General features: G+C 36.7%; 1 pseudogene; it reads left to right on the top strand.

The window, feature by feature from the left end:
* Positions 1-2,889: 2,889 nt before the first annotated feature.
* On the top strand, positions 2,890-3,334 carry LOC101572189 (annotated as a pseudogene).
* The last annotated feature ends 7,245 nt before the right edge of the window (positions 3,335-10,579 follow it).

Here is a 10,579-nt window from a genome sequence, read left to right on the forward strand (position 1 = left end):
AGCAATGTTTCTAAATTATAGTATTCCGATTCATTGAAATATTATCAAACTATGAAAGTGAATGAATGAATGCTACATGTAGCAAAATAGATCTATTTCACAAATATATTAAGCGAAAGATGCTAATAACAAAAGAATGGGGGCCAGGGAGATAAGTCAGTGGAATAAGTGTTTGCCTGGCAAGCTCAAGGTCCTGAGTTCAATCCCTGGTACTGCAATAAATAAACAAACAAACAAACAAACAAATAAAAATAAAACACATGTTTAAAAAAGAATGCAAGATTTTTTCCATATATATAAAATTCAAACCAGTGGTAAAATCATTCCAGAAAGATTTTTTTTGGGGGGACTGGCTCAGACTGCCTTAGAGGTGGGTCTGGTAATGCATGGGGGCTAGGGATCGAATCGCGGTCCCCTGCGCCTGACTGGGTTTGCCCCAGCAGGTGCTTAAACAACTGAACTAATTCGCAAGCCTCTAAAATTATTCCAAGATGATCAAATCAGGCTGAGGGCCATAGTTGCTGAGATCAATGATAGAGATCCTACACAAGAAATTTTGGCATGTTCTGTATCTTGTTTGGGGTAATTACACGTTTCAATATGAAAAAGATGTCAGACTACATACAGCATGCTTGATGTTTCTACTTTTATATTTATATATTATTCAATAAAAATTACATACATTTACACAATTCTGTCGCCTTTAATAAAGTGTGGGACTCCCCTTTTAGAATTGCCTTCATGATGTGCTGACCAGCACAGGAAAAACCAGTTCAATTACTTTAATCACATTTCTTGTTTGACCCCATGTCATATTTTCCAGCTGGATCACAACACTGGCTCGTGAACCTGAGCATCTGATGAGTTTTGAATATTTCTACCAAACATTATTTTTTAGCATATGATGATTTTCTTTATTTCATGCATATGTACAGATATGCTTCAGATTCTTAAGGTGCGACTCCTCAGAAGCCTCAAGGACCTTCGGAGTCATACTGACGTTATTGAAAGCCTGTCAACTTCTGAAGTGATTATCTGTCCTACATGTTTCCATTCTTAGTATTACCTCTTTCTAGAGCATCTTTAGGACATAAAGATGCACAAGAAACTCTTTTTCAATCTGTATTCCAGGGATAGGAGCAGAACCGCCAGGAGGATGGGGAGAAAACAAATATATCAACAGCAGAAGTAAAGCTAGTAAACTAAATCTATGCCAACTCCAAATCCACACCCAGACATTTATTATTTAAAACATATCCTTTAATTTTATACTTTCTTAGTACATGATACATATTTCTTACAGTAACTTAGAATTAGAGTACTAAAATTTTTTTTCTGTTATTCTGTGATTATTTTGTAATAATGACCTTAAAAGTCTGTTTGCAACACTTGTTTTAATATTTATTTGGTTGAGACTGCATGGAAAGCCAAACACTTTCTGACACATAATTTATTATTAATTAATATGGACTGGCAAGTGTATTGCAGAAAACTTTTATATTTATTACTAAAGCATTTTGGTATATATTTCCATGATGAGCTTTCATGCTGTATAACTTTTTGTCAAAGTATGTATAATTCATGATTTAAGTGAAAAAGATTGAGGAGGAGGAGGAAGAGGATGAGGAGAAGGGAGAGAAGGAAGAGGAGGAGAAGGAGGAGAAGGAGAAAGAGAAGAAGGAGAAGGAGAAGGTGGAGAAGAAGAAGGAGATGGAGATGGAGACAGAGAAGGAAGAGGAGGAAGAGAAGAAGGAAAGAGAAAAAACTATCCTATATTTTTAGTTCCTAAAATAAAATCTTTTTATACTTTAGTTACATACACATAATAGCAGGTTGTTAAAATACAGACTCTTGGGAATGCACACAGAAATAATTATTAAATAAATCTAAGACGAGCACCAGATTTCAGCTTCTGTATTGGACACCTCAGCTGATTTAGTGCTAGTGGTCCTTGAGCTGCATTTTAAGAAATGTTGCTTTTGATTTTAGAAAATTTTAGCACCTATTCCTTATACTGAGTTGTTAAAAAAAAGCTAAGTTCTATAATAAACTATAATCTTCTGCAGTAAAATTGTCAAGACAACTGAAATGTGGGTCTTCTTTCTTTTCTTTCAGTTCTAAGAAAACTATTTATGATCCAATTACTTCAGGGTCTCTAGCTTCTCCTTTTATGGCAGATTCAGAAGATAGTTACTTTGAACTGAGAGATTCTGAACATGTTTCAAGTGACCAACATTAAAAACTATTCAACCAGATTACAGGAGTAGTTGGGGAAATGAGCATTATATACACTGGCAAAGCAAATAGGGAAAAGAAGATAACAAGAAAATTACATGCAATTTCCCACCTCACAGGTTGGTAAAAAGCAAGAAGCTCAAAAATTCCTACTCCTGGCAAAATTATGGAGAAGCTAACATAGACTCATCACTCATATCTGTGTTATCCGAATATTCTTGGAAAGGTTTGGGTAGAAATATACTGCTGCTTACCCAAATTCAAAGTACACATCCTGGGCCGGTGAGATAGCTCAGCAGTCTAAAGTGTCTGCTTAGGCAAGCGCAGGGACCACTGTTGGATCCTGACACCACATTCTGCACCAGTCTAGCCCCCTCAGGGCAGGCTAAGCTGGCCACACAAGACAATAAACAAATAAAAATAAAAATGCACATACCTCGGACAGTCTATGCTCATGTGATCATATGTACAAAAAGTTTGTCTGATTGTATATATCAAACTTATTTTTTGAATAACACTTTCCATGAGCAAAACAATAGCAATCAAAATCAAATTTTCATCTGTAAGAGAATGGCCGGTAAGTTAGAGACTTCAAGGATATCTTTTAAGTCTGATAAAAACACCTTCTTTCCCTTAGGCCAGAGCATGAGCAGGATGGGTAAGTGTTGCGGCCTGTACTGCCAGCAAGTTCTGCAGTCACTGCCAGGACCAGAAGTGGCACGACAAGCAGTAAAGGAAGGCCCATCTGGGCTCAGCCCTGAAGGCCAATCCCTTTGGGGGTGCTTCCCATGCAAAGGGGATCGCTCTGGAAAAAGTAGGGATTGAGGCCAAGCAGCCCTATTCTGTCATCAGGAAGTGCGTCAGAGGCCAGCTGATCAAGAACAGCAAAAAATAAAAAAATAAAAAAAAATCACAGCTTTTGTCCCAGGATGGGTATTTAAACTTCATTAAGGAAAATGATGACGTGCTGGTTGCTGGATTTGGTCGAAAAGGTCACGCTGTTGGTGACATTCCTGGAGTCCTCCTTAAGGTTGTTAAAGGAGCCCATGTGTCTCCTTTGGCTCTCTACAAAGGCAAGAAGGAAAGACCAAGCTCATAAATTTTGATGATGAAAAAGCATTAGTAATAAATTTTCATATTGAAAAAAACAGGTCTGATAAAAATAAGAAGATCGATATAGTGACCTAGATGAAATTCTATGACTTATTTTGAGTGAAACAAACAAAATGAAGTTAAAGTAATTTGCATAATGTGCTTCATTTTTGATGAGGCAGAAAATTTTCACTGTATATTTATCTGAGATTTGACACTGTGTGGTCCACAATATGGTAGCTAGGAGGAACATATGGGTAATTAAATTTACATTAATTAAAACTAAATAAATATTCATGAATCACAGTATCATTTTGTATGCCATAAATATATGCAAGTAAAATTTGTCAATTTAAAATTTAAAATATTAAAAACTGAATAAATAAATAAATAAATAACTTAGCTCTTTAACCTCATTAATCACAATTTCAGTGCTCAACAGTCAGAAGTGGCGTGTGGTGGACAGGTCATTTCCACAGCCACAGAAGTTTTGGATTGACAGAACTGATCTACAAAATGTTTAAGAGTCCATACTAAGCTCATGAAGCTAAAACTGCAGCTAAGGAGAATAAGAGAATTAGCAGTTCATTGTACGTTCTACATAGCTGTCTCATTTAAAATATATGTGTAATTATTATATAATTTTAAATCCAGGTAGCCAAAAGTGACATAAATTCTCTTGTCTGCATTATTTATTTGGGATATGTTTTCCAAAACCTCTGCACTTCTTAAAACAATTTCACTTTGTTTGTAATTAGTTGTTTGGCCATTCATCTGAAGTCTATAGTACAGTTGAATTTTTCATCTCTGAGAAGTAACAGACCATGATATATAACAGCACAACATTCACAATACTCAGAGGACAAGAAAACATGTAATTGAATTCTAACCTTTCCTTTCAGACTTGACTTCTCCCTTATAGCCAAGGGTTTTGCAAATCAAAGTCATACAGTGTTTTGCTCAGAATTGTACTACTGCCCCTTAGTTTACAAAGGATAAGTGGCATCTTGTGTTTTGCTTGCTTTCTAGCTTCTTTCTTTCAAAAATATTGAATGAAAACTTGAAGTCATTCATCCTTGGCTGCTTGTTTTTTCTCTGTTGTGTTAACATATTACTATCTAAGCAGTTAAATAATTGTTAACTGACCACCCCTGTAAGTGTAGATGAATACATAAAGCATCTAGAAGAGTTCATTCGCAAAACGGCTCTGTCTCTGCTACTCTCTGCTCCTGCCTCCCAACCACGGGATTCCCAAGGGTCTCCCATCCACCGACACTGCTTTCTTCATGGAATGCCTAGGACTGGAGGATTTTGTTGGTGAAGATTTTACTACTCTGAAACACTATAAAGTGAAGACAAGAATGGAAATCTGGGTGCAGTGCTGAATTTTTGTCACTTCTTTATTTAGTTCATTGATGACAAATAAAATGTGCTTTGCCACAAGGGAAAGGATTGAGGTATGCACATACGTGAAACCAACCTACAGTTCCTATGAAGGATCAGGCTTCTTTTGAGAAGCAATTCAAACCAAAGAAGAATGAATCTATCTCATTTGACTGAGAAATAGCTAACCAACTGGGTTTGAAGCTAGACACGAGGAAAACAAACTGCATTGTGCAACTGAGATCATGTAGTTTTTAATGGAAAAATAAACTAATAAAATTCCTACTTTCCCTTGTATACACTTTCCTGCTTTAGTTCATGTAAACACTGACACAAGTAAAAGTGGGTATTTTGGGTTGACTTGTCTAAATATTGAGCTTGGAGACAGTCATTGATTTCTATCTAAAGTTAAAGGTGCAAAGTATGATGCCAACTCCCTGGAAGGGAAAGCTGCCTCCACAGACAACAGCAGATCCAGTAGCACAGGCTCCAGGAGGAACTCGAGGCTGTTGGGGACTGTGAAACAGAGCTGTGTTTTACACTGAGGCAACTCCTATGTGGCAGGCCACAGCCAGAGTGAATCTACAGTTGGATCTGCCATATAGCCAGAGAGCTTAATCAGGCACCGTTTCAGGAATGGGTTGATACTTTCAATCCGGGATCCAGAACAACTAAAAATAAATTTCTTAGAACCCCTTAGAAGTTTAATCTCAGGTTAGGAAGGATATGGGCTATCCTACTTTATTATTTCATAATTTATATTTTTATACTTATACAATTTCAAATCAAATTAAAAGTGAAATAAGATATCTTGTCTGAATTTTTTATTTGGGACATGTTTTCCAAAACCTCTGCTTTTCTCATTAAAACAATTTCTCCTATGTTTGCAGTCAATTATTTAGCCACTCATCCAAAGTTTACACTAGAATTGAATTTTCCATCTTTGAGAAGCGACAGGGCATAGCATATGACAAAACACTGCCATTCATGACATTTGGAGCACAAGAAAAGATGTAATTAAATTCTAACCTTGCCAGGCATAGTGGCACACATCTATAGCCCCAGCACTTGGGAAGTTGGGCCAGCCCGAAATACGAAATGAGATGCTGTCTGAAAAAGACAAAATTCTAACCTTTCCTTTTAGACTTGACTTGTTCTTCTCTGCTTTGCATACAGAAGCCAGACTAACCTAAAAGTAATACAAAATGTCAATGAGCCAGAGAGCAGATTCTCTTAAAGAATAAATAAAATAGATCAACAACTAGCCAATCTTACAGAAGAAAGAATTAAAATATTTAATAAAATCAATTAGAAATAAAAAAGAGAAATCACAATGGACATTGCTGAAATCCAGATTAATAACAGCTGCTTTAAGAACATGTACTCTAGTAAATTGAAATATTCAGAAGAGATTGATGGATTCCTAGATGCATACAAATTACTAAATCTAAACCAAGATGATCTAAAAACTAAACAATATGATAGGTAATAAAGTTGAAGAAATAGCAATTTATAAAACCCAACAACTCCAAGAAGCACAGGTCCTAATGGAGTCATTGCTAAATTCTACAATAACTTTAGGAAAGATCTAACACTAGTAGTTTTCAAGCTCTTTAATGAAATTGATCAGGAAGGAGTAGATCCAAAGTCATCCCCAGGGTAAAGCTAACATTACCCTGATTCCAAAACCAAAGATTCAACCAAAAAAGAGATATAGGATCATCTCTAGCAAACATAGATATAAAAGTCCTCAACAAAATCCTGGAAAAATGGAAATCCACAAACCTGAAGACAGTGTTTGTTATGACCAAGTAGGATTTATCCCAGAGATGGAGGAATGGTTCAACCTATACAAGTCAATAGATGTAAAACATCACATAAAGAAAAGCAAGGACAAAATTCAGATGATCATCTCATTTGATGCGGAAAAAGTCCATAACAACATCCAACATCCCTTCATGATAAAAACCTTGAGGAAAACAGATAGAGAGGGACCTAACCTCCATCTGATAAAAGTCATTTAAGCCAAACCAATGGTCAACATCCTTACTAAGGATGAAAGCTTGTCCTTTAAAGTCGGAACAAGAAATGATATTCGCTTTCATCAGTCCTGTTCAATATAGTTCTTAAAACATTAGCTAAAGCAATCAGGCAATGAAAGGAAATAAAAAGGATGTATATAATATATAATATGTATATTATCTATATTCTATATATATATAGGATATAGATAATATACATATTATATATATATGAGAGATCAAGTTATCTATTTGTAGATGACATGATCCTCTATATATACAATATCAAAATCCTGTACCAAAACCTCCCTGGATTTTTTATTTTTCTTCCCTGGATTAATAACCACATTCAGAATTTTTATAGATTATTAAATCTACACACAAAAATTAGTAGTATTGATGTACACCAATAATCAACTCAAAGAGAAAGGAATTAGAAAATAATACCTTTCACAACAGCATTATGAAAAATGGAAAATACTTAGATATTAACCTAATGAAGAAAAGGAACAGTCTTGACAACAAAACTATAACAAACTTGACCCTGAAAAAGGAGATCAAAGAAGATATCAGAAAATGTTTCTGTATAGGCAGACCAGTCGTATCAAAATGACCATACCTGTGAAACTGATACACAGATATAACACAATCCCAATAAAAATAGCAACTAAGGTTCCTCATAAAAATCATGAAAACAGTCCAACAATCCCAATGGAGCCCAGAGAGACTTACAATAGCCAAAGCAATTCTGGACAATAAATGCAAAGCTAGAGACTTCACAATTCTTGACTTCAAGTTATACTGCAGTGAGTCTATGTCTGGGGCTGTTGCTCAGTGGTGCCCTCCTAGCATACACAAAGCCTTGTGCTCAATCCCTAGAAAAAAGGAATAATATATTTTTCTTCTATTATTCGGTATACATAAGCACGTTGACTTGGGTGGCTTAGTCAATTTCTCATCTCAGGGACACAAGTTGCAGGAGTAACGATGTAAAGGAAGAAAAGTTTATTATGGATCAGTTTGTTGAGGTTTCAATCCATAGTTGGTTGTCTCAAACACAGGGCAGCATGGCACAGAGGCATGGCAGTAGAGAACTCATCTTATGCAGGCCAGAAGCAGAAAGGAATCATGGGAGTAAGGAGACTGACTGACCCTTCCAGGCCACGCCCCTATTGGTTAACATTCCTCCAACCAGGCTTCACCTCCAAAATCCCCTTTAGTTATAAACTCATCAGTGGACCAATCCACTGATGAGTATCCAGCCCCCGTAATCCAATCAGCTCCTCAAATCCCCACCTATGAGCACATAATGCTTGAGGGGACAGTTAGACAGAAACAATAACAGTGGCCAAAATGTGGCCACTACTACAACCTGGTGGCAAAAAATGAAAGTTATAGGTTTAGTTTCTGAAGCTTGACATACATGTTGTTACCATTCTACCCACATAAAATCTATGTGGAGGAAGTCTACAAATTTATTTTCTAGCACAGGATCTTTTCTGCATGATGATGCTGTCTCATTTTTGTCCTATAGTACAAGCCCTATTAATTTGTTCTTTGTTACACAATACTCAATTTGTAGTTTTCAGGTTTTTGTAAAATTATCAAAAATCAAGGATGGGAAATGAAAGGAGCAGTATTATGTCCTTGAGAGGCTGAGGAGATAGGGCAGTGGCTTAAGCACTGCTAAGTGCGAGGTCCTGAGTTCCATTCTTGCCCCATTCAAATTACCTTCTTTTCCTACTGAATAAACTACTATTTGTTGTTGTTGTTATTATTATTATTATTATTATTGTCTAGAAAGTTCCTCAAAAGCACCATGCATTCAGAGATGGGGCTTTAGAAAGATGATTGGATCATGGGGGTTGTAGAGTTCACTTGTTAGGAGCCAGAGCCTGATGGGAGGCGGGTCAGCAGGGGTGTGGCCTGGGAGGCTGCATCTCCCTCCCCACCTGTTTTTTCTTTTTCTGCTTCCTGGCAGTCACAGTTTGGCCACCTTTTCCTCTACTATCTATGCCTTTCCACCATGCTGTTTTGCCTTGGAGCCCACTACCCATGGGCTGAGACTATGGGCCAAATTCAATCTCTCTTCTTTTAAGCCATGGGTGTTGGATTTCCCCCCAGCAATGAGAAAGCTGCTAACTTAGGTCATTTGACTTAAGTAATTTTGACTCAAAGGAATTCTTGTACCTTGCTATGGTTTGTTTGCATCAATAAAGCCTTATGGGTCTGCTTTTATAAAATGACCTACATAAGCATTATAACCTTGAGTAAGCACTATATATTAGGTCTCCAGAAGTTGGAAGTGTGTTCACCTAGCTAGCAGACTAATAGTTTTCAGTCCTACACTACCACCATTTCTTATTTCTGTACATTTATATTGAAAACCCAAGGGGAAGTAGATATCTTAATTTCAGAGTACCATGAAAGTTCTTTTCCTCAAAATAATGGTTACTGTTACAGTTCAATTTGTTTCATCATATAGATTGTTACATGTATTGTTGAAAGGTATTTAGATAATTGCTAATAATCATCAGTACCCGAAATAGTATAGTGTGAACACATAACACAGAAAGAAAGACTTGCCGGCTGTGTGGTCAGTTCTCCACTTCAGCTTCCACATTCAGGGATTGAAATATTTGAAAACAAAATTGTGTGTGTGTTAACATGGATTGGCATTATTCTTATTATTTTTTTCCTGCACAGCACAATATAACATCTATTAACATAGTATTCACACTGTAATGGGTTTTACAGTGAATTTACATTCACACTGTAACTAATCTGACTTAGAGCGTATGAGAGATCAGCGAGGCATGGTGGTGCATGCTGACAGTCCCAGGAGGCTGAGGCATGAGGCTTGCTTGAGACCAAGAGTTTAGGGCAAGCCTGGGCAACATAGTGAGACTCTGATATGTTTTTTAAAAAAGTTCGTGGACAACGTGCGTAGGTTATATTGCAAATACTCTATCACTTGACATAAGGAAATTGAGCATGCATAAATTTTGTTCTCTGTGGGGGTTCCTGTAGGCAGTCTTTCATGGTCACAAAAGGACAGCTTTATTTGAGGGAATACATGGAAATAATTTAATAATTTTAAGAGTATATCTCTCACCAAAATTGCATGTTATTTTATGCTTTTAATTTCATTAACATAGAAGTCTTATTTACTTATGAAAGAAACTCAACAAAATATTATTTGGAATGGATACCATATTGATTTAAATTAAAACTACTGAGTAAGCCTGTGATCAGTAGCAAAAGCATGACCTGAGTAAGGGGTAACTCAAGGGAGTAAAACACTCAAAAATGACAAGAACAGAAAAATTTTAGTCACTTTTTAATGTTTGATTCTGAGACACAATGTCTCAAACACTCATAATTTAAAGGAAAGGCTTTTAAGGTCTCGGGGGAAAGCTCAGTGTCATAAACACCAGCCTGACAAGTTCAAGGTTCTAAGTTCTATCCCCACTACCACAAAAATAAATAAGTAGATAGATAGATAGATAGATAGATAGATAGATAGATAGATAGATAGAAGGGCCAGCGACACAGCTCAATTCACTCAGAGCCTGCTTAGGCAAGTGCAGGGACAAAGGTTCACTCCCTTTTACGACCAGCTGTGCCGGCCCCACCCCTGGGCACGCTGAGCCGGCCACCAACTCTGGACATGGTGGTGCACACCTGTAATCCCAGCACTGGGGAGACTGAAAACAGGAGGATCACCAAGAGTCTGAGATGCATAGTGAAACCCTGTACCAAATACATAAAAATATAAGTAAGTAAATAAATACAAAGTCATTTTAAAGGAAAGGCTTTAAGCTCATGATTACAATCTATGGATGGAT

This window comes from Octodon degus, unplaced genomic scaffold, assembly GCF_000260255.1.
Source record: "Octodon degus isolate 3935 unplaced genomic scaffold, OctDeg1.0 scaffold00004, whole genome shotgun sequence".
Classification (NCBI taxonomy): Eukaryota; Metazoa; Chordata; class Mammalia; order Rodentia; family Octodontidae; genus Octodon; species Octodon degus.